This window comes from Vombatus ursinus, unplaced genomic scaffold, assembly GCF_900497805.2.
Source record: "Vombatus ursinus unplaced genomic scaffold, bare-nosed wombat genome assembly UNPS02014818.1, whole genome shotgun sequence".
Taxonomy (NCBI): domain Eukaryota; kingdom Metazoa; phylum Chordata; class Mammalia; order Diprotodontia; family Vombatidae; genus Vombatus; species Vombatus ursinus.
Window position 1 is genome coordinate 23,204,018 of NW_020954596.1, and position 26,234 is coordinate 23,230,251.

Genomic DNA, 26,234 nt, shown 5'->3' on the forward strand with positions numbered 1-26,234 from the left:
TAAATGCTAGCTCATTTCTATTCAATTGGAAATTCCTTTGGATCAGACATCTTGTACACATGTACTCTCAGAAGAATGAATGGGACATCTACTTTCTAAGAGCAAAAGAGTGGCATAGAATGGGTATATTAGGATGCATCTCCTATAGGAAGAAAGACTAGAGCTTGGGTACTACTTTACCTTTTCCTGATGAGCGTATCCTGTCTTTGGTTTTCAAGGGAAAACATTGTACCAAGTTCACCCAACCTCTCTGAATCACCGACTCCAAAGGAGGGACTCAAGAAGCAGAGAGGAAGAAGCCCTGAATCTGGAATCAGAAGACATGAGTCCTGCCTTTGCCCCTTACTACCTGTGGGACATTGGCCAAGCTATTAAAGTTATATGGGCCTCAGTTTCCTCTTATAGGAACTGGGAAAAAAAACTTGTAGCATCTACTACAGAAGATTACTGTGAAAGAAAAGCAATGCCTTCTATAAATGCAAACTATTATTAATAGCACATATCACAATAATTCTATGTGTCAGATATTTCTCCAGGGAAAAAAGATGTGTTTTGGGGAAAGACTTTGTCATCACTATCAGAGCTGACTTGTCAAGCTCCTTCAAGAACCAGGCAGCTCTGGGTCTTTAAAGCAAATCTTTCCACATACAGGTACTGCTAGTGTCTCTTGCTTCTGACCAATCTCCAGGTCCAAGATTCCAGACCCTTTGCATCTACCATCTTCCTCCCCGCTTCTGGAATGCTGACTTGAAGTTTCTCCCTTCAAGTCAATTGAACAAACAAGTAAAATGTATTTATTAAATGCCTGTTACATGTGAGCTACCAGGGAGAGAAAGGCAAAAAAGGAAAACCATCCCTTCTTTCAAGTAGTTCTAGTTCTTTTTTGGTGGTGGGGACGGGAATAAAAATAGACAGATGAGTAAATGCAAGACAATTTGAGAAGGTAAGAGCACTGACAACTGGGGCCTTGAAAGACTGCACAGAGGAGGTGGCACATCATCTGAACCTCGAAGGTAGAGGAAGACTCTGAGAAGCAGAGGTGGGGTACATTTCAATCACTGGACGATAGCTTGTTTAAATACATGGAGCTAGGAGATGGAGTGTCAAGTACAGAGGATAACTAGTTGTGCAATTTGCCTGGAATGTATAGTCAGGGATGTTGTGAGGAATCAAATGAGATAATGGATATAAAACACTTTGCAAACTGTAAAGTGCTATATAATAATAATTATTATTATTATTATAAATATAAATTATAACTAAGATGATGATGATGATGACAACTATAACAACTACTGTGGTCTACAGTAGTCTATTAGTTTACCATCTATTAATCTATAGTCTATTATTATTATAAGCCTATTAGTCTGTAGTCTATAATTTCATTCCTTGAGCCTTCTCTTACATTCCTATTAAGCTCAAGCAATGTTAATAGAGCAACACAGCAGTGTGCTGGTAAGTGTTTAACAATCAGGCTCTCCAGGGAGGGAAATGTGTGCACACCCACTTTTAAGCTTAATAAGAATTATTAAAATTTGCTTAAGTCTGGACCATCAACAAAACAATCAAACAAGCTGAAAATCACACTGAAAATTTAACAATTAGCTCTCACCAGCTGGTTAAGAGTTAGCTCCAGCACATCCCTGACAGGGCATTATGGAGAATAATGTGAAATAAGGCAAGAAAGGTAAGCTAGAATGCAATGGTAGAGTTTGTATTTGTCCTAGAGACAATAATAACTAAAGATTTTTGAACAGGAAACTTGACATGATCAGACTTAGGCCTTAGGAAGATTATTTTCACAGCTAAGTAGAGGATGGAATTGGAAAGGGGAGAGCGTTGATGGAAGCAAACACCTGAGGAAGCTATTTCCAAAGTTAAGGTAAAAGGTGATGGGTGTCTGAGAAAGGTCAGTGGAGATGTAGGTGCAAAGAAAGGTATGGACCTATTAGATTTGTATTTCAACTTTGGTCACCTGAATCTTTCCCTCTCCTAATCCTCACAGGTTTCCAGCAAATCACTTTCCTCCTTCAATAGGGAATTTTCCTCATCTTTAGAAATGAGTGAGGTGAGGTAGGCTATATGATCTCTAAAGTCCTTTAGAACTCAAATCCTATGATCCATGGATTTTACCTGGTCTTTGCACATTAACAGCTGGTTACCTAGTCCATTCTCTGATGCAGAATTTAATGAAATGAAAATAGACTGCGTTCTTCTGTCAGATCTACTGTCCTGGTAGAGTCATAGGCTGCATTTAGTAATCTCAGCTACAGATCAGTGAGTCTAATTCAGTTAGTCCAGTTCAGGAACTGAGGAAATTAAGGCATAGACACATATTAGGACTATAGGGATTATTAATAGCATCCGAATCATTGACAGTACCCACACACAAATGCACACACATATATGCAGATGCATACATACACACATCACGCAGAAGGATGAAAAGATACATGTGCATCAGCTTCATGGCCATAAATGCCACGTTCTGGTCCTCAGGCCAGATCTGAATCTTGTTGTAGTCTGAACTGAACACTCCCCGGCACACACACACACGCACACACACACTCACACACACACACACACACACACAAGTGATCACAACTCAATCAATAAGCCTTATTCAGAACTGAAGGATTATTCTGAGTGGCTCAAGGTGGTCAGCACATACACTGTGTACAGTCTGGAGGACAAGGGAACTTGAATCTTTTACAAATGCACTGATCAAGTGTAAGCAGACACCAACAACTTGTATATGCAATAATCATGAATAAGCCAGAAAAAAATCAACAGAAGGTAGAATTCCCTTATTTGGCACAAAAGGTTTGGCATGATCTGGTTTGCCTACAGAGACAAGACAAAACCCTGTGTTGACTTTTGAAATTATTAAATTAAAATATGGCAGGATGGAAGTTATTCCTCATTACCCTCAGTGTCAGGGGCTATGCTTATGAATCCAGCTGCCATTTTGACTCATCTCTCCTCCTTCTGTAGGATGGAGCTAAATTGGCCTTTATCTTTAGTAGGGACAGGAACTAGATCTGTGATTTCATTGGTAATTAACTCTCTTGCAAGAAAACTCCCTCTACCAATACAGATTGTCACCTTCTGTGCAACTTACAGTTTTAGAGAGTTGTGGAAATCACTGAGAGATTAAATGTGCTAGCCAAGGTCACAGAATCAGTGTGTGTAGGAGGTAGGACTTGAACCCAAGTCTTCCTGGCTTCAAAGCCAGCTCTCTATCCTTAGACACTTATTAGCTATGTGACCTTGGGCAAGTCACTTAACCTCTATTTGCCTCAATTTCCTCAACTGTAAAATGAGGATCACCTTTCAGGGTCATCTTCAGAATCAAATGAAAGAATATTTGTAGAAAAGTGCTTACCACGGTGCCTGGCACATAGTAGGCACTCTGTAAATGCTTATACTCCCTCTCCTGCCTCACCAGCATAACCACTCCTCTATCTACTAAGCCACATTGCCTTTTCCTTCATGATAACCCGTAGTGGGAGAAAACAAAAAGGTAGAAAAAAGTAGCTACCACAGCATGTAACAAAACTACTTCAATTATCTTTAAATCCGTTTTGAGAGAACCATAAAATTTTAGAACTTAATGGAATCCTAGAGGTCCTTTAGTCCTAAATCATTATTTTACTAATGAAGTCCCAGTGACCCAGGAAAGAGATTGCTTTCACTAGCAACCTGGTAAAAGACAGAGGACTAGAAATCCAGGCCTTGACTCACTGATTCTTTCCACTCAATAATGTTAGATTCTTTTAAAATGTTTTTAAAAGTTATGCTCTTTTCTAACTTAAAGCTCTTTTCAAAGGTGGAACATTGCTTCCCAGAGGAGAGCTATCTGATCCTCTTAGAGATGGTTGCTATTTTCACTCAATGGAAAAGGGACAGTCAATACCTAAAGTGAGCATTCTTTCTAAATACTTTATTTCACATATGTGCATCTTTTCAGAAAGAAACAATTTTCAAATTTGTGTAGTAAAATAAGTTCTATAAATTCACATTAATAAGTTCAATTTGTGAATAGTAGAAACCTTTATTTGGCATTCAAGGCTCTAAAATATGACTTTCTATCTTTATCCCACAACATTCCTCTACATGTGTCTTATACTTGAGTAAAACTTATTGACTAATTTTCTCCTGATTGTGTGCTGTGCTATTTCTTCTTTATACATTCAACCACTCTGACACCCTTCTGCCCTCATTTCCTTCTTTTCAGAAGTGTTATATCCTCAGTACTTAGCAAAGTACCTGGCACAAAGCAGGAACTTAATAAATATTTATTGACTAACTAACATCCTCTCCATCCAAAAACCAGTTAAAAAAAATCACCTCCTCCAAAAAACCTTAACTAATGTTTCGAGCTAGAAATGTCCTCTTTCCCTTCTGACCTCAACTTGAGCATGCTAAATTATGATTTCCTACACTCTATCATCTTTGAGTGGTAATATGGATAAGAAAAGTTATACCCTCCCTGATCAAGGAAGCATGAGAAAATGCTGGGTGACAGATAAGTGCACTGACTAACAATTATGAATACTACTGACTGAATGAGAAAGCCCTTAAGAACCAAAGATATTTTTACTAAAATGATAAAATTTATAGTAGAAGAGAGACTACAGGAGTTTGTTTTTTTTTTCTTGTGAGGATGCTGAAACTGTGTCTGTTTCAATAATATTTTGGGTTTTTACACTATGTAAAGAAATTCAGAGTGGCAACAGGTGGTGCAATGGATAGAGCACTGGCCTGGAGTCAGAAGGACTTGAGTTCAAATCCAGCCTCAGACACATAACACTCACTAGACTCTGGGCAAGTCACTTAACCCCAACTGCCTCACCAAAAAAAAAATCAGAATTTTAAAAAATCTTCTCATCAGAAGTGTTAGTGGTAGTAGTGGTGGTGAGGATGGGCAAGATTAAGACATTGTTAACAGGTAAGCATATTAGTAAGGTATCCAGTTATACTTAGTTGTTTATATTTCATCAAATTATATTATAATTTCAAATCTTATTTATTCAGTAACATTAGTTGATATTTATACTTAGGTATTTTCATTAAGAATTTCATTTTGTGTATATGTTTTTAAAAATCCCAGGACATCAGAGTTTGAAAGGATATTAGATGATATTTAGTCCAATTCATATTTGATTAAGACTCTTTTCTAGAAAATGATTGGAAAGCAGTCATCAATCTTAAAAACCTCCAGGGAGGGGTAATCTATGACCCTTTGTTGTAGCCAACTCCACTCTTGCCCTGCTCTTATTTTAAAAGTCTCTTTCTTTACATTGAGCTGAGATCTGACTGTCTGATCCTTTCTTCTGCCCCTCCTACTTCTACCTAGGTGCCAAGCAAAATAAGTCCTATCACTTTTACACATTATGACCTTTTAAGTATGTAACCATAATTATGATGTTTTATCTTGATCTATTCTTCTCCACACTAAACATGCCCAAATCTTTTAATCAGTATTTGTATAGAATGATCTGCAGTCTCCTCACCAGTCACATTCCCCTGGATGTATGCTACCTTGTCTGTCCCCTTCCTGAAATATAATGTCTAGAAACTAGCATTATGTTCCTGATGTAAATTGACCAGAGCAGAATACAGTGAATGATCACCTCTTGCTTCCTGGACATACTGCATGGTTTAGATTAGCGGTAGCATTTGGGCACTGCCACATAACCCTCTTGACCCATTTTGAGTTTATGATTGTCTGAAATTCCCAGATTTTTTTTCCAGAATAATTCTGTCTAAACATTCCTGCCCTTTGCTGAACTTCAGAAGTTACTTGGCCTGATTATAAAAAAGTTTATTTTTAAGATGTATTGCATTTCAAAATATATCTGACCCATTTTTTCTAGCTTGTGAATATCCTTTTGGTTCCTGATTCTGTCAAACAGAATGTTAACTGTCCCTCCCAGCTTTGTGACACCGTTAGATATGACAAACAAGCTCTCCATCGATCAATCAATCAACCAACAAGCATTTATTAATCACCTCCTTTGTGCCAGCTGGGTTCTAGGATTACAAGTACAAGAAGCCATTCAGTTGAGTGAGTGATAAGTTCAGAAACCAGATTTCAAGGAGTTGAGGGGTAAGGGAAGAGGGAATGGGGGCAACAAATGTAGATATTTTTTCTAAGAATTGGGTTTAGAAAGAGAGGAGGGATTTAAGATAATAGTTTAATATGCATTCAGCAACTGAAATACCTCTTTCTCCATGAAGTTTTCCTTGAAGCCAGGAAAGAGAAGAGAGTTATCCTTTCTCTACCTCCTAAAGCAATTTATACTTCTCTTATGGCACTTAACATAACTATCACATTGACTTAAAGGGTTAGCTCCCCTTAATTTTCCACAGAGACCTATGTTTACAGGGGGCACTTGGAGAGTATTTACTCAAAGCAAATGGTTATGTACTAATAACATAATAAGAGTAATATGAAGGAGAGAACAGAAAGAAAGAGGACATTTTTCACCATTGGTGAAGTCAAACTTATTGTTTGAATCACACAAAAGTTTACTAGTGTTATTGATTTAAAAAAAAAAAACTATTTGTGAAACTGAGTTAATTGACTTGACCAAGACCCCATAGGAAGTTAATGGTGTGGTTAAAAATAAACCTGTTTTTTTTTTCCTACTCTCAAACTAATGTTCGATCCATCATGCTGGTACCTGACCACAAATAGCATTCTGCTCATGAGGGGGGTTACCCAGAGAGTTTCTGATTTAAGAATATACTCTAACTTTTGGCTGCACAGAGTATAAAATTCTGGCATTGGCCATGGGAGTGCACTGTTGTTGTTTAGTCATTTTCAGTCATGTCTGACCCCAATTGGAATTCTCTTGGCAAAGATTCTGGAAGTGGTTTGCCATTTCTTTCTCCAGCTCATTTTACAGATGAGTAACTAAAGCAAACAGGGTTCAGTGACTTGCCCAGGGTCACACAGCTAGTAAGTGTCTGAGGCTAGATTTGAACTTAGGAAGATGAATCTTCCTGACTCCAAGTCCATCACTCTATCAACTGCACCACCGAGCTGACATCTGTGGGCAAGATAACCTCAGTGTTGCTCAGAACCAAACACAATATCATACTCCAATTACAAATTAGCTGTTCAGTTGTTCAGTCGTTTTTCAGTCATGTCTGACTCTTCATGACCTCATTTGGGTTTTTTTGAGGTGGGGCAGAGATACCGGGGTGGTTTTCTACTTCCTTCTCCAGCTCATTTTCCAGATGAGGAACATAAGGCAAACAGGGCTAAGTGACTTGTCCGTGGTCACGCAGCTAGTAAGTATTTGAGGCCAGATTTCAACTCAGGATGATGAGTCTTCCTGATTCTAAGCCCAGTGATCTATCTAATATGCCACCTAGCTGACCCTGTAAACTAGTACTTAGGCAAAATACATTATTTTGAATGTCATGATCACTCTGTTGACTCCTTTTGAGCTTGTTGTCTCCCTTCTCCAAGTTGATTTTCAAGCAAACTGCCATCTAGCCTATCTATCCATCCTTCATATTTCTGTTGACTGTTTGAACCCAAGTTTAAGAGTTTACATTTATCCCTATTAAATTGTATCTTATTAGAGCTGTCTGAATAGTCTAGACCAGGGCTTAGATCTTGTTTATATCATGGACTCCTTTGGAAGATTGGTGAAGCTTATGAAGCCCTTCTCAGAATAATGTTTTTAAATGCATAAAATTAAATATATAAGATTACAAAGGAAACCAATTATTTTGAAAGTTATAGAATTTTCTTTAAAAAATACAAATTCATGAACCACAGTTTAAGAACTCATGTTTTAGGTGCCAGTTCCACCATGGTGGCCTGGGAGGCCCCAGCCACCACCCAGACTGCTGGGGGTCTTGTGGCACAGGCTGTGGGGGCAAGCGGCCACCACTGCAGTGGGGCGATGAGATGGTCAAGTGCAAGGACCTGAGAGTGGGATGATATTTATGTAAAGATCCTGAAATAAATGAGGGCACTCAAGAATCTGTTAACTGCACAAACTGCACAGCTCATGCATCATATTACCCAGCACCCAACATAACTTGTAAGGATTTTAGTGGCAATGAAACCCATTTTACTTGGAAATGAAGCTGTCTTTTTCAAGACCATACCATGCTGTGATGTGTGTGCGAAACAGCTATGTCTACCGAGTGACAGTCTCTCTCTCTCTCTATTTCTTGACTTATTAGAAGCAGACAGGTTTTACTTGGGATACCCTTCTTCAGAATTGCTAAAGTTTTGCATTGTAGGATTTTGTGGAATCGGCAGTCTGATTGACTTCATTCTCATTTCAATGCAGATTGTTGGTGCTTCTGATGGCACTAGTTATATTATAGATTATTACAGAACAGGACTTACAAGACCGAGCATTACCAATGAAACATTTAGAAAAACACGGAAGTGCCCCTAGATACTTAGAAAACAGCTCAATGGTTTTGTGTCTCTCTGATTTTAAGAGAATTGCAGAGCTTGAAATCCCAGGCTTTCCAATTGTCCTTCTTCACACAACATGCCTTGGTTGCTTCTATGTGATTTTTACTGGAAATTTTTTTAGATATTTTATTCTGAGATTTGATTGACTGGAGACTTTCTCTGAGGCCTCTTATGTCCCTTAGAGAGCTTTATCACCCACCTGCCCACCTTCCTGTCCCACCCCAAATGCCTCTTCTGTAGGCAAGTTGTGGCTTGTCATTTTTCCTTCTTCAAAATAAAACAATAGGAAAAAAAAGTTTTAGCCTATCAAAATCTTTCTGAATCCCTACTCTGTCATTTGAAATATTCATTATTTCTCCTTTCTTTGTCTCACCAGCAAATATCATGAACATGCCATCCGTCTTTATCTAAGCCATTGACAAAAAATGTTGAACAACTTAGAGTGAAGTACAGATGCCTAGAAAACTCTACCAGAGACTTCTTCCCAAGGTTACACTAAAGCAATAAAAACTACTCTGGTATTCCATAAAATTGTTGCAAAATTCTTCCTTATCTTGATCTCAAATAAACCTCACAGTAAATATCCATTTGTCCAAATTCTATTCTCTTTAGAGACATAGAACAAGTTATATCTCACACTTACCTTCACATCCTCAATCTAGCTATTTTATCAGAAAGTTATTGCCTTGGGGATCAATGGGGACATGGCAATGTCTTGGCCTTAAAGCCTTTTAAATCTGCAGACCTCATGTCTTGCTCTTCTTGTGGGTGCAGGAAGAGGGTAATGACTACGCTTGTCTCTGGAATATAATCTCAAATCTCAAGATACAAAATCAAATCAGTTGCCTATTTGCCATTCTTATCTGTCCCCAGGAGAGTCTCAAGATAACCTACTGGTTACAATCCATCCAGAATCTTTTGTCCCCATTCCCTTGATACACGGGAGAGTGAATAGCTTTATGATTTGAACATGTGGTGATGATACATTTCCAATACAAAGAAAGCAGAGACCTATAAAAGACAAAGTGGTTCAGTGGTGTAAAAAAAAAAGTGGACTTGGAGGTAGAAGATTTGGGTCTGAGTCACAGATCTTTCACTTATTGGATATATGACCTTGGACCAATCAGTTAGCCAATCAATTAAAGTCCTAAGTGTTTTTATTCATAAAATGAGAATGATGATAATCGGACTATCCATTTTAAAGAGTTGTCAGCTAACTCAAGTAAGAATATACAGATTCAGGAAGGTGTCTTTCTCCCTGTTCCCCTCCAGTGTGATGCCTGCATGTGTTAAAGTCTTCTTCTCTCCCTTCTCCTCTTTCTTTTCAAAAGAGCTATAGAGATCCTTTGTTTTTTATCCCTTCCATCTAAAGATGTACTTAACAGCTATCCATAGCAACTACGAAGTCAGATGTGAGACAGTCACTCTAAACCAGAAGGGATCAGTGCCTATCACAGACTACTGCCAACACCAGGCCAGTAAGGAGTAGACCAGAGAGACCAGCCCCAAAACACCACCAGAAGTCATCAGTGGCCTCAGCAGCATCAGAAGAGGTGTCCCTCTATGTCTTTTTACATGTGTCTCCTACATATGTCCATTCTTCTCATACAGAATGTATATATATACATGTATATATGTGTATATATATACATCTATCTATCTATCTATCTATCTATCTATCTATCTATCTATCTATCTATATATATATATATATATGTATATTGTGGGAGGCTATGACCCAGAATCACTGGGGAAATATTTCATTGCTACTTTTCTTAGTAAGTTACTTCATTAAATACTTTTGCTTTAAACTAATTTTGTCTGCTAACAGAATAATGAAGGCAATTTATTTATTTTATTATATATATATATATATATTTGGTAGCCAATGGGGTTAAGTGACTTGCCCAGGGTCATACAGCTAGTGTGTGTTATGTGTCTGAGGCTGGATTTGAACTCAGTTCCTCCTGACTTCAGGGCCAGTGCTCTATCCACTGTGTCACCTAGCTGCCCCGGTAATTATTTATTAATGAGGGAGTCATGCCCCATCAAAATTTCTAATTTTGAAATGCCTTGATTCAGTCATTATGAAATAATCGATCAACCAAAAATCATTTGTTAAGCAATTACTCAACAAGGAGATATTATAGTCTTAGTATGTGCCAAGCGTAGTGCTAAGTAATAAGATGTCACAAAGAAAGGCAAAAATAATCCTGCCTTCAGGTACCTACTATATACCAGGCACTATGCTAGGTGGTAGGGTGGGACACAAATGGAATAGTTCCTTCCCTCCAGAGGCTTACATTCCATCAAGGGAGATAGTACGTACACACAAAAATCCCACGGGAACTGTTAAGGTCACTAGTGGTGTGAGTAAGAGGAAAAAAGATAAAGCCTTTTCTATCTCAGAGTTTTATTGGGAAGTCCAGATCATATGAAGACACTTTGAAAAAGTATAAGGGGTGTGTAAGGGGTTATTACTGTTTTTATAATTATTATTTTAGCAAGAACCTTCCTTAGATACTACTCGTACCTCCAGAGCATGACCCATGAGTTTAAATGTAATAGCGGGAATTTCTGGACCAGGACAATATGACAGATGATGAACAGAAGGCTTTTAGAAGTATTTAGGGAGCAATTGTAACTGTCAGTTTGCATTGCCCATCTCCATTTATGGAGAGGATATCCTCTGTCTTATCCACCAACATGGCATCATCAGAGGATATGGGCATGTTTTATCTACATAGCACTTCGTGGTTTACACATTGCAGTAATATGCATGAACATTACAACAGAACATTACAATAACCTTTATAGATAGGTAGAACATCACTATTCTACATAAAACTGACAGTGGTTAAATGATTGGTTCTATCTATTGATAGATATGGAAATAGAACTCAGGTCTCCTGACCCCAGCCTGGAATTATTTTTAATAGAATGAGCTGCCTTTACCTAGAAGAAATGAAGGGAAATATGTTGGTGTGTGACTTTTTGGTTTGTTTGTTTGTTTGGTCCAGACCTGTGAGTTTATCTTGTTAGGAACTTCTTGTATGGAAGCTCCTTTCACTGATGTCATTCTTCAGTACTTCTCTAACATATTGTCCTAGATACGTAGGGCATGAAGAGATTAAATGACTGGTTTGTCAGAGGAAGGACTTTAACCTAAATCTCCCTCACTCCAAGACTGGACTTCTATCTCCTTTGGTGCTGGAAAAAAGATGGGATGGGACCATGTTTTGCTAAGCATACACTGCCAAAAGTCCTGAATTATTAAATCCATTGTATCCTCATCTGCAGGGAGGAACCGCTGTCAGGTGGTGAGGCATAGACAGTGCTAAAGCCTCTGTATGACTCCCCTAGTGCAGAATGCCCTCTCCTTCTTAGACGGAATAAAGGCTTTGAAAGCCCATATTATCTCCAGGATGCCTTGATTATTATCACATCCTGCTGTGCACTCAGCATTATTCTTATGCCAATGCAGGTGGTGTGTTTTATGGGCTTTCCTGCTGGTATTGACATTTTCCTTTGTGAGACCTGTTTTCTAAGAAACTCTAATTTGGATTTTTGTCTGTTGGCAGAGGGGGGTGGGGGGGTGGGGGTGGGAAGAGGCAGGCCATGTCATGGGCTTATGGAATCATGGAGTGATCAATGCCCAGACATTAATTGTATTTTTTCTCTACTGTTTTATTCCTAATGCAGGAGAATAGAGATGGTGAGAAGGAGGATGTAACTCCAAGGTGGAAATAACCTCAAACCATTTCTGTTGAGGTTTTCTCATGGGCAATGTGGCATGGATTGAACAATTGAGCCTAGAAAGCTGTGTTAGAAACCTGGCTCTGCTACCTACTATAATTTCTATAGCTGTATTGCTAGGGCAACACACGGGTAATAACATTAATAACTCAAATTTATATGGTACTTTAAAGTTTTCAAAGCTCTTTGCATTCATTTATTAAGATTAAGACGACATCAGATATTGTCTACATTTTACTGGTGAGAAAACTGAGGTTCAGAGAGGTGAAATCACTTGCCCATGGCCAAAAAGACTGAAAGGTGGGATTTTAGACCAGACCTTCCTGGTTCTAAGTCCAGTATTCCATCCCTTAAGTCATACTGTCTTTTGGGTAGCTCTAACATTTGCATCTCTTGCCATAGCTTTATTTCTAGGGCAAGATGCCAATATGCATTCATGGTGGAATTTCCTACGCTAAAGAATTCCCCATTAAGATAAAATAACAGACCCAGGTAATAAATAAATAGATAAATAAATAAATAAATGCAATAGATAGCTAACTAGATGAATAGACATATATGTGTGTGAATTGCTGAACCTCTTGAAAGAGAAGTGGTGAATATAAAGAACCAGATGGTTTCACCAAGAACAGGTCACATCAAAATGATGTGATGAGGGGTAATCTGTGGATATAGTTTACACATATTTTAGCTTTGCTAAAATATCTTTAAAGTATCCCCTACTATTCTTGTGCATAAGATGGAGAGATAAGAATTTGCCAAAAATACAATTAGATGGATTTTTAACTGGTTGCCTGGCTGGACTTATAGAGTAGTTGTTGATGGTTCAAAGTCAACATGGCTAAAGGTCTCACTTGGACATTCCCAAAATTCTGTGCTATTTAACATTTTTACCAATGATTTGCATGAAGGCATAGATAGTACGCTCATTAAATCTACAGACAACACAAAGCTGAATAGAAGAGCTAATACACTGAATGACAGAGACAGGGTCCCAAAAGAAACTGAGAGGTGAGAACATTGAGCTGAATTTAATAAAATAAAATTCAATATTGACTAATGCAAACTTTTACACTTGGTTACATTAAATCAAATCAAAAGTGCGAGATGAAGAGACGTGGTTAGAAAGTGGATATTCTCAAAAAGATCTGGGGGTTTTAGTGGCTCAATTTGAGCTCAATTTGAGTCAACAGCAAGATGAAGCAGCCTGTGATTTCAGGCTACATTAAAAGAAGCATAGTTTTCAGAATTAGGGAGGCAATAGTGTCACAGTGCTCTACTTTTATCACACCTCATCTGAAGCATTTAGTTCTGAGCACTATGGTTTAAGAAAGACATTGGCAAGCTGTGAAGAGTGTTCTGAAAAGTACAACCCAGAATGCCAAAAAACCATGAATCAATGTCATGTGATGATTGGTCGAAGGACCTGGGAATGTTTGGCCTGAAGAAGAAAAGCTTCAGGGAAGAAACACCAGTTGTCTCCAAGTATTTGAAGGGCTGTCATGTGGAGTAGGAATGACCCTTGTTTTACATGACCCCGAGAGGGCATAACTAGAAGCAACAGGTGGAAGTTTCAGAGAAGACAATTTAGTCCTGATGTCAGGGGGAAGAAAAAACAAATTACCAATTTGAGTTGTCCAAAAACAATTTCCCAAAGTCTTCCTAAAAAGACAGAGGATACCTCTTCTTTGGAGGTCTCCAAGCAGAGACTGGATAACCACTTTGGGGGTATGTTAGTAGGGGCATTATTTCTAGATATAGGTTGGATTAGATGGCCAATAAGGCCAGTCAGTTAATAAGCATTCATTAACCACCTCCTATGTGCCAGACATTGTGCTATGTGGCAGGGATATAAAGAAAGAAAAAAGGTAATCCTTGATCTCAAGTAGCTTATCTCTAATAAAGGCCTAAAGTCTTTTCCAACTCTAAAATTCTATGATGATTTATAAAGTACTTTTAAAAAAGCAGGTTATGAGGTAAATAGTATAAGTGTTATTTCTATCTTTTACTCTTTAAAAACATAAGCGGTAGAGGGGTATAGACCTGCCTTGGTAGAGGTAGTTTCCCCATCTGGGAGTTGCCTATACCAATGAAATCACAAGGCCAGTCCCTATTTCTATCCCCATCTATTTTTCAGAGGCCACATAGTGATAGATTTGGGACTTAATATCTTAGCTCCTTTCACTTTAACACTATGGTCAGGGAGTGCTGAAGAATTACTGGACAAGTGCCCAGGGCCAAGTGAGGTGACCTGTAGTTTGTGTGTTTTCCCCAGGAACTTACCCTGCCATCCCAGGCATCTCTGTCTAGTCATGTGACATGATGGGATCCTGCCTCATGTGCTTTGGGGACATCATTTAGCCCAGGAGAATATGAGCTATAACATCTGTTGTGATAGAAACTGCTTCTTCAGAAAGGCAGAAGTCAGTGACCATATGTCTTTACTTAGATCCATAAGATCATAGAACATTGTAGCTGAAAGGGGTATTAGACATCATCTAGAACAAACCCGCCATGTTACATCTGGCCATCAGAGAGAGGAAGTGATTTGCTCAGGGTTACTCAATTGCTAAGTGACAGATAAGAGACAAGTGATGTTGGGAGGAGATCGGAGCAGAACTCAGAAGAGCTGAGTTCTAATCCAATATAATAAACACTTATTCAGTACCTACTATGTGTGAGGCACTATACAATGTTCTAGGCCTCAGTTTCCTAATTTGTGAAATGAAGGTTTTGGAGTAGATAACCTCTAAGACCTATTCAGCCCCAAGTTTCCATAAAATGAGCAGTTGAGTCTTGTCCCCATTTCACAAGTGATAGAATTGAAACAAAGAAAGGTTGAGGAACTTTCTGAGGGTCATAACCAGTAAATATCTAAGGTTGGATTTGAACTCAGGGCTTCCTGACCCCATGTTCAGCACTCTGTCCACCATCCCACCTAAAAGCCTTATTTAATGATACTGAGATATTAATTACTGAGAACAAATTCATATTTTAACCATCCCATAGGCATTTGCATTAGAAGTGATGATCCCAGGAGACAGTGTGGGATAATTGAAATCGTCCTGGCTTGGAACCAGCCCTGGATTTGTTTGGAAATTCTATTGCTTAGTATCTGCATGTTCTTGGACTGGACACTCAAAAATCTCTGAGACTAAATTTTCTTGTCTTCAACATGGAGATAATAATACTGCTTGACTATACAGCACAGGGTCATTGTGAAAATCAGATAATATCATATATATGAAAGTGCTTTGAAAACTGTGAAACATTGTGAAATTATCAGAAATCATTAGGAAGACATATCAAGCTATACATAGTGACACTTCATTAGTGATGATCTCTGGTGCCCTCTAAGCATGATGAAGGGATTTGAAGGCAGAGAACCTTGGAGTACAATTCAAAACTCATCTTGGCCAATTCCTCTAAACCAAGCTTTGGGATGCAAGGATATAATGGAACCAGCTTGAATTCAATTTTTGGCATGAGCATTCACACCCTGGAAATTGGCAAATCACAGCTTGATTCATTATTGATTGTCTAGATTTAGGAAAGTGATGGGGAATTAAATCAAAAAAGTATGTCGTGGGGACGACTTTTTTTTTTGGAGAGCTGGTTGTTAAATATTTACTGACACACTACTGCTTTGGCCATATCATCCAGAAGCTCATTCCAACATCAGAATATTAACCAAGTATATATTACTTTAGAGTTTACACAGGTAAAATGTACAAATGCATTTCTTCACAGCAACATCTCTGTAAAGAATCATTAGTGAAAATAATATTATTCCAATTCTACAGATGAAGAAACTAAGGTTTACAAAGTGACTCGCACCACAACAAATAGTAGAGAAGTAGTTAGTATAGCAGCCATGAGAAGCCAAAGCTAGCCCTAAATCCCAGGCTAAGGATCTTTTCCCTGCACTATAATGTCTTCTATAATTTTCCCCCTTTCCTAGCTTTAGCTCACCTTTGTTAGCTCTACCTTTGCATGACCAAGCCCCAAAAGTTAGCCCTGCTATCAGTGGAATTGGCAGCAAGTGGTTCTTAATCTGAGGTCCATGATTATAACAATAACAACAACAATAATAATAATGATATTTCAATATGTTCGATTTCCTTTGTATTGTATTCCCATGTATGTTATTTTCTTAATTTAGAATGTTATTCCAAGAAGAGTTTCGTAGATTGCCAAGGAGTCTATGACACCCCAAATAGTCAAGAACCTCTGGAAGGATATTCAGGAATGTTCTCGGAGCAAATCACCCCCGGTCTCTCCTAAAACACTCAGAATGCAATTGAAGAAGTAATGGAGTCTTGGTGACTCTTCTGGTGAATTCAGCTGACAAATGGCACCTCTTAGCCTCAACTCCACTGCTGTCCCAGTCAAATTACAAACTGACTTTCTTCTACACCTCCTGAAGTCAAGGACCTCTGTTTGCCCCAAGGACATTGTTGTGTCAATAGTGAATTAGAGAACAGGAGACATAGTGCATGCAGAGGGAAGCTACACTGTAAGAGAGCAATGTATGCAGAGGGAAGCTAGATTATAAGGCAAAAAGCCATGAAAACAGATAGGTTTGTGGCCTCAGTGAAATGTATGAGGGCTTGGGGTGCTGTAAACATGGAATCGTCCTTTCCTTGGGAACATCTTCACAATGCTGTCATTTGTGGGTGATGCAGAGCAAGACTTAATAGTCAGGGAAATGAGAGAGAGGAAAAAAAACATTTCAAGAAACTCTGCATTACAAAATCACATCATGTTATAGAACTGCAAGAGACCTTTGAGACAAAGGCAGTGGGGAAATATTGACTCCATTCAGCATATGTTTCTAAATAGTACCTGAAACTGCCGGATCCCTGGGAGAGAGAAGTATGGGCTTGGTGAATAACGATTATCTTTGTAATGGTTGTTAATATTGGGGTTTTATTTATATTCGTGTCTACTCTTTACTCAGCGAGATCAGTGATCTCATCCAGGGTTACTCCCTCCACTGTTAGAGAAAGTAATTCTCCATGCCTTTTCATCTTCTGGGATTCTTGTTCCTCATATTTGTACAAATTTACTTAGAAAAAGCCCATGCAAAAAAAAAAAAAAAAGCCCTTCCCTCTTTAGGAGGGAAGGAAACAAGCATTTATTAAGCATCTGCCACTGTGCTAAGCACTTTCCAAATATTACCTCATTTAATCCTCATAACAATTCTGGGAGGAAGGTACTATTATTATCCCCATTTTAAAGTTATGGAAACCAGGGCAGGCAGAGGTTAAATTATGCAGGGTCACGCAGTAAATTCTGAGGCTGAATGTGAATACCCATTATAATAGCCTCTATCAATGATTACCAACCTCTACCGAAAGGTCTTCAGTGACATATAGATGTAAGTCATTATATGCCACTGCAACTTCTTGCTATCAGGGGCTATGCAAAGTAAGTTCCTCTTCTTCTTAACAGTAATTTAAATTTTGGAGGCAGCTATCATGTCAAACGTACAACACACTGTAGTTGATTGAGAACCTTCCTCAAAGCCGGGAAGACCTGAGTTTAAGTCCTGCCTCTACCTGGGTGATGCTGAGCAAGTTGCTTAACCTCTCTATGTTCTTGGTAGCTTTCTAAGATTATGAGTCGCAAAGAAAGTGCTGGCCTTTCCTCTCCCAGGAGTTCCCAATTTGAATTAAATCACAGGTCTAGTCCCTATCCTTGTTATGTTCCCATAAAGTTTTCCCTTCTACGGGCTAAGCACCCCCAATTTTTCCAACTAATTCTTATACGATGTGGCTTCAGGCTGTCTCACCATCCCAGTCACTTCCTCTAGAAACATTCTAGCTTGTCAGGGACTTTCTCAAATTGTGGTGCCAATAACTAAAAATGACATCCACACAAGGTACAAACATAGCCATGAAGAGTGCCCTTGTCATATCCCTCCACACAAACACTGTTCTTTCATTAATGTAGTTTGACATTAGAAATTAGGCTGTGTAGGGATTATAATGGTCCAATTTGCAAGAAAAACCACTGAGGCAGAGCTCTGAGCCAAGAGCACTTTATTAAAGGGTCCATGGTCCCCTCTAATGACATGGACCTCAGATCTTCCTCATAATCTGAGATGCCCCCCTTTTTTTTCCCAGGGCCTTATTTTTATAAGGTTTGATATAAGAGTTGATACTTGAATCCTCTAAAGAGGCTAAACAAAATGCAGAATCCCATTCGTTAATAGTTTGCTTCAAGAGCTAAAAAATGATGCATCAGCTAGAAATGGAATGTCAACAGTGGGGGCAGGGGTGTCTCAGGTTGGGTGAAGCACAGGGCATCTCCACTGACTAAGTGGTCATAAGATGGCCACCTGCTCATGTTGGACAAGAGAGAGTAGTCCAGAGGTACAAAAATAAGTTGAGGGACTTTCCATGCAATTGAGTCATCTCTGCCACACTGGGCTTGGTCACCATGACAAGGAAAAGCAAGGATGGAAGGCCTCTAATTAGCTTCCTATGATTAAGCAAGTGAACTTACAAACTGCAGTGCATAGCTCTTGGGCTTAATATGCAGAACTTATAATCACTACCCCTAAAGAGTAATATCAAACTGATTAATGTTGATTGAAATAGAGTAGGGGTCTAAAGGAATCATTTCTCATCACTGCTATGGCACAATGTTGACTCATATTAAGCTTTTTGTCCCTAAAATTCTCCATTTTTTCTTATGAACTATTGTCTGGCCCCATACCTATATCCCTTGATCACTTGAATTTTTGAAAACAAGTATGAGATTTTGTGTTTATCTCCTACTGGATTTTATTTTATTAGATCCAAATAATTATTCCAGAAATTTTGCAAAGTTTTTGGATCCTGACTCATCACCTATTTCTTATAGCATTATGTCATCTGTAAAGCATGCTGTCTATGTTTTTATCTGAATCATTAATAAAAATGTTGAACAGCATGATGTTAAAGTTTCTATGGCCTTCCACTATTGATTTCCCTTCAAGATGACAGTGATTCATTAATCCTTACTTTTTAGGTGCAATCAGTTCCAAATCCTTCTGTCTTATTAGTCCACATCTCTATTTTGTCCACAAGGATATCCTATGAGGCTTTATCGGATGATTTATTGAGATCCACATATGCTATATTTACAAAAATCTGTTTATATGCACGTCTATTATCCCTGTCAAGAAAGGAAATGAAGTTAAACTATCATAATCTGTTATTGAAGAACCCCTCATGATGAAACCTCATGATGATCATTTTCTTCTTGTCTAAAAGCATACAGAGTATCCTTTATAATTCTAGTAAGAACTGACATTAACATTTATTAGCCTGTAGTTTAAAAATTTACGTTCTTTTCCTTTTTGAAAATTAGGATCACATTTGTCTGACTCCAGTCCTATGCCACTTCATAATGTAGCAAGTTCCCCAGGCTTAGGGGTATTCAAATGAATAGGATAGGATGTTGTAGAAGAGAGTCTCAACTTGGGAATCATTTGGACAATGTCATTTCTGTTTCCAACTCTGAGATTGTTTGGTTCTGCGAAGTTTATCTCTTCCCTGGGGCTATCCTTCTGAGGTTGTCATGCCTGGCAGAGGTGGGTGGTAATGATAATGAATATTGTCTCCTGTTCTCTCAGAGAGCAGGGCATTCTGATAAGCAGCATGAAGTTAGAAAACCCGTTTTCATCCCAGTTCTGCCAATTGTTATCCATGGGAACTTCTCCGAGCCTTATTTGAGAAATAAAGGGGTTGGTTAAGATCAAATGTTCTTGAACTGGAGTCTGTGAACTTCTTTTTTTTTAAAAATATATATATAGATATAGATATAGATATAGATATTGATATAGATAACTATTTCAATAGAATTAGTTTATTTGGTAATTCTATGTATTTTATTTCCCGCACTTAAAAAATTATTCTGGGAAGGGGTCTGTCTATAGGCATCATTAGATTGCCAAGATGGTGCATTAAACAAAACAGGTTAAAAACCCCTGATCTAGATTATCTCTAAGGCCCCTTACAGATCTAATATCCCATATTCTATATTCTATGGTCCTTTCCTACTTTTAGCATGGTATGTTCTATATTCTAAGATCCTTTCCAAGTCTAATATTCTGTACTCTATGTTCTAAAGTTCCTTACAGCTCTGATATTCTATAACAGGGGTTGGCAGATGTGAGCCTGAGGGCCAAATTCAGTCCATCACCCATTTTTGTACTACCTTTATTTGTTCTAGATGATAATAAAATATGACATTATGTAATCTATGTTGTAAGACTTATTCCCATTCTAGAATTCCATGTTCTAATGCTGCTTCCAGCTCTGCATTCTGTGAGCTTTGCCCCAGCCACCGTTACCATAGCTTCACCCTCATCCAAACTCTAAGCCTTGGTGAAAGGACTAAATAACAGAGGATGATGTTTGTCTGATCTTGCTCCTCGTCCAGAGGCCTTTTGGGGGACCTCTCTTATCATAGGTGCAGTTAATGGTGGCCGTGGAATTACCATGATCCTCTTGTACTTGACATTCCTGTGCCCTGGGAAAGGGGGAGGTGATGGACAGATTTTATCAGATATCGTGAATCCATCATCACCCAAACAAGTTCACATCAGCCCAGACTCTGGATTTGAATCCACATACCTAATTCAATCCAGTTTAGTCCCTTTATCACTATACCTCTTGGTAGAATTCTTAACATGGAGCATTATTTGGACAGCTGTGCATTTTGAGCTATTCTGTCCAGCAAAGCCTCCAGATCACTTCTGGTGTGAAATATATCTTCAATGACCTGATGGTCATAGTTTGCTCTTTAAACTCTGTAGTTTCCTCCTTTAAAGTCCAAGGCCAGAGCCAAGTTGTTTGATAATTTGTACTTCAGCTGAAAGCCTCTCAAAGGCCTCCGATAGTAGCCCTTTCATCATTGCCCAGACCTCCAGTTCTCATCTTTTTGAAAACAGAAACAGACTGAACTTAGGAGGATAAAAGGAGTTTTATTTTTAAAGCTTCCTCTAGTTTAATTTGGCTTTCCCCATTCTCTCACTGTTCCCTTTGGTCCTTCTGTTCTCAAGAGTTGCTGTCTTCCTTCCTGAAAGACAAAAATGAGAAAAGAAGGAAAAGAAAGATGAGTTTGCCCAGATCAAAATGAAAATCTAGGGAAGTAACAGAAAAGAAAAGGGGAGGTCTATACAACAGGAAGCTGGGAATACTTGTGTCTCTCAAGGTTGTTAGGAGAAGCTGGACAGTTACTGGTGAGGCCAAAAATGCCAGGTAATGGGGTAGAAGGTCAACCTAGATGACCTCTCAGGTCACCTCAAACTCTAAGATTCTCTGGCTCTATTGGTGATGCCCTTCTATCTTTCCAGAACCAGCTCTGCCCAACTGCCCCCAAAACACTACACAAACACACCCAGAGAAGCACACACCTGCCCCTCTCCATAAGAGGGGAAACAAAAGAATGGCTGTTTCATAGTGGTTTGCATCCACCCTGTGTTGTAGAATAAAATTCATGGAGCTTAGGGAAATAGCTTGAGGTAATGGAAAGAGCTTGGGCTTTGGAGTCAGATGAATTGAATTCAAATCTCATTTCTGCCTTTTACTATCCATGTGATCCACTAACACATAGTAGGTGTTTAATAAATGTTTATTGATTGATTGATGTGAGTATAGACAAATCATCATTATTACAGACATTATTATGGACAAATATCATTCAATACTGTTATTGATGATTTGGATTCTAAATTAGGTCTCTTCTTATTCCAAGTTGAGTGCCTTTTCCAATAGATAAAATGATGTTGTCTCCACATTTGCTCCTCTTTACCTCAAAGTCTCAATGGAAAATGTTAAATTATTCAATATTTAAAGGCAACATGGAGTAGTTGATAGCATGCTCCACTTAAAGTTGGGAAGACTTGGATTCCAACTCTACTTCTGATACTGATTAGGTTTAATACGGGTCAAATCACTTCACGTCTCTCACCCTCAGACTATTGTCCGTAACTACTAAATTGTCTACTATATATGTGTGTGTATGTGTATGTGTGTGTATACATATACACACACACACATATATATGTACACATACATATATAAATATAACAACTATATATATGTAACTACTCTTGTCTATAAGCTACTAAATCATAAATGCATTACAGTTGGTATTGGTGGAGGGCATTCCTACAATAAGAAAATCTACAGGCTTATTTAGGGAAATGTAAAGTTCCTGGGGGTTGGAGACTTTTCTTTTTTGTCTTTGTCTCTCTAACACTTAGCACTGCACCTTGCATATGACAAGGACTTAACACATTTGTCTAACTGGAAATATTAGAAAAAGAAAATGAAAAAATGTGTAACGAATACAATTATGTTTAAAGAAGCATAGGGAATGGATGAAATGTTCAGAAAACAAATCACACCACCAGACGTGGTGGCACACATCTCTAATCCCTGCTACTGGAAAAGATGAGGTTGGTAAATCACTTGAGTTTGGGAGTTCTGAATTGTAGTAGGACTAAAGCTGATGTGGAGTTTGTACCATCTGAAACCAATGTGGTAAGCTTTGGGGAGCAGAGATACTAGACTACTCAAGTTGGGGATAACCAGCTAAGATCAGGAACAGAGCAGGTCAAAGCTTTCTTGACAATCAGTTTTGGGGTAGTGTCTGTGAGGGGCTGTTGTAATTCCAGCAGGGTGAGATAGGAAGATTCAGTCTTTTAAACTCTGGCACAGGGGCATGTTAATGAGATCATGGGAACCTTTGATCATCTAAGTGTCTGCTGTAGCGTTTTTTTGGGGGGAGGGTTGTTTTGTTTTGTTTTGCCCAGAGAAGAATAGCTAATACACTGTTGTTTTGCTTTAATGATAAAACAATCCTTTAGAAAAATGGAGAGAGCAAAATAAGAAACAGTTATTTTGGACCTAAGTTTAATCAATAAGGAGAAACTGAAATAGAAATTCTGGGCATTTTGGTCAGGAGGATGTAGGAGTAAGTGAGAGAGGCTGAGGGAATTGGCCCTATGATTTCACTGTTTTAGAGAACTCCAGAGGAGAAATTCCTTCTACAATGCAAGTAGGTGCCTTCTCTGCAACTTCCAGTCTAAGAGAATTTCCTGGAGCACTGAAGGTTTAATTAAATTGCTCAGGGTAACATTGTAGGAATATGTCAGATGGGCTTGAACCCAGGTTTTCCTGTGCCTGGCACAGAGCCACTGAATAAGTGCTGGTTAATTCAATGTGACGTCCTGGCTTCAAGGCTGGCTTTCTCTCCTTTCTGACACACTGCCTGTCCTGTGAAGGACATAAATTTGGGGAGGGCAGGTTTTAAAAGACGCATAGGAAAAATAGGTAGGATCCCAGGGATCTCAACAATGAAATTCTAAAGACAGACTCAGAGACATTTCCACTGGGGGAAGGAAAGGGAGAAGCTATGTCAGCAATCTGATGGAGATATGCAGGCAGCTCACTGACCAACCTAGATTTTATAAACAACTTCTACTGAAAAATCATCTCCAAATGACTTTGATCACACATCCCTAGCAGTAAAGAAACAAATTTATCATGCACTCTGATATGTTTATTTATAAATTTTATATTTATATATGTACTATTTATATTACAAAACTTACATACTACATGTATATGTATGTTATATATATATTTAAAGGATTAAATAAAGATGAAGCGATAATTGATTGTTCAAATAATAAAGAAGCCACTGAAGTTTATTCATTTTGCAGCAACATGAACTTGTACTTTAGGAAAATGACTAATAATTGTGAGGTGGATGGATTGGAAAGGGAAACAGATTAGAGACAGGGAGGCCAAGAGGGAAGCAATTGTAATAGTCCAGGGCTGATATATTGGGATTGTTTTTGTTTGTCCTTCATTCTCAAAGAGAACCGATAAATTAGAGTGGTGGATATGTGAGTAGGGAGGAAGATAAGATAGGAATGGCAAGATTTAGCAGTTGGTTGGATGTGTGGGGTTAGGGAGAGTGGAGAGGTGAAGACAATATCAAGATTGCAAACCTGGGTGATTGAAAGGTTGGCAGAACCCTTAAGTACTAGGGAATTTGGGGGGAAATGGAATGAGATCTATGAAAAAGATTATAATCCATATAATCTATGGATCCTTTGTAAGTTACTCTGCTCTGCTCAAAATGAATGTCATTACTCCAAGAGCTCTCTCCCCCAATGGCTACACTCACAAGATAATCTGGGGCCAGGACAGGAAAGCGGAAGGTTTCACTCAGTTGCTGCTGTGGATCTCCAAATCTGGGTTAGGTTATAACTACCCCAGGGGCTGATACCTGACTCAGAGGGATAGAAGCTGAGAGTTTATCCATAGGAGGGATGAGATGGAGCAAGAGAAAACTGGGGGATAAAGTTATATGTGGTTGTTTTGGAGACAAGCTCCTAGATTGGCTATTGAGGTGAGGGTGCTATGTGACCCTCCTTCCCAAACTGTAATTAGTTGATAACATACCCCTTGGGATAAGGTAATGGTCGTCCAGAGGGCCACAGCCTTCACTTTAGAGAACTTTGTTACAGAAGATAGAAGCAAGGTAAGGCCACAGAAAGATCCACAGATATTAATTCCAGTGATCAATCAATAATCAAAATTTCACAGTGAGGAAAAGACTTTGTAAGAAGTAAAGCACGAGACATAAATTGTCACCAATGCCATCACTCCCACTACCACCATATAATTTGATGTAGTGGATTGAATCTGGACCTGAAGTCAGAAAGACCTGAGTTCAAGTCCTCCCTCAGGCACTTACTAGCTATGTGACCTTGAGGAAATCATTTCACCTTTCTTAGCCTCAGTTTCCTCATCTAAAAAATAGGGATAACAATAGCACCTACCTCACAAGATTATTGTGAGGATCAAATGAAATTATGTGTTTTGCAAACTTTAAAGCACTATATAAATTTAGCTATTATTAGCAGTTTCATCACAAACTGAATGTACTTTAAGACTTTAAGTCTCCATGATTTTAATTATTTGGGTAGTCCCTCTACCCATACATCTCATACTGCCTCCATTTTTTTTATAATACTCACAAATTGCTGGCTAGTCCTGGACCAATAGGCATAGAGTCCATCGACAGGCCCACACTCAAAGCCTTCTGAGCTTGGCAGGACCTACCAGAACTTGAGTTTTGCTGGCATGGCCTTTGAGATCCCAGAGTCATCTCTATGTCATAATTAGGAATCCAAGGATGATACCAGTAGATATTGTACAATATACATTTATACAAATTAGATGATAAATCTTCCCAAACAGTGGACCACAGCTAAATGTACTTTGAGAAGCTTGATGAAGTGATTCAATCCACTTATGCTCTTTAGTCCTGCTGTCACCCTGGAGATTCTAATAGTTCACCCACTCATTCACAAGTCATGGCAGCTTGAAATTAATCAAACCTGCAACTCCACATTTCAGACCCCTTCAAGCACTCACCCCACGCCAGCACCACTTTAAGCTAGAACAGACAGATCCACATTTCACTCTTTTGAGTAGGAAATCAGCAAGTATCTTTTTGTGTGTTTATATATTCAGGGTTAGTGACAAGAGCAAGGAAGTGATGCATTGAAATATACTCAAGAAAATAAGCAAATTAAGGTATGGAGGGAGAGATGTTGGTCCAGGGGTGGGAAACCTGTAACCTTGAAGTCACAGGTCCCACCCCTGGTTAGACATACCATTCAGGAAAGGGAAAAATACCTCACTATGTCTTCTAATCATGAGCAGCAAAGAGTAGAAGACATTCTATCAGCTGGTTTAAAAACAAATCAACATCAAGAGTAGCAGAGGCAGACAGAAATAATGAGAACCAAATAGATAGTCAGAAGTCTATACAGGAAGATAAGGGAAACAAAGAAACATGATGGGAAGGGAAGGGAAAGCAAAAAAGGCAAAGCAAAGCAGGAAAGGGAAGGGAAGGGAAGGGAAGGGAAGGAAAAAGGGAAGGAAAGGGAAGGAAAGAAGGAAAGGAAAGGAAAGGAAAGGAAAGGAAAGGAAAGGAAAGGAAA

The 26,234-nt window shown here is 38.7% G+C and overlaps 1 pseudogene; it reads left to right on the forward strand.

The window, feature by feature from the left end:
• Window positions 1-1,425: 1,425 nt before the first annotated feature.
• On the forward strand, window positions 1,426-8,432 carry LOC114023775 (annotated as a pseudogene).
• Window positions 8,433-26,234: the final 17,802 nt, after the last annotated feature.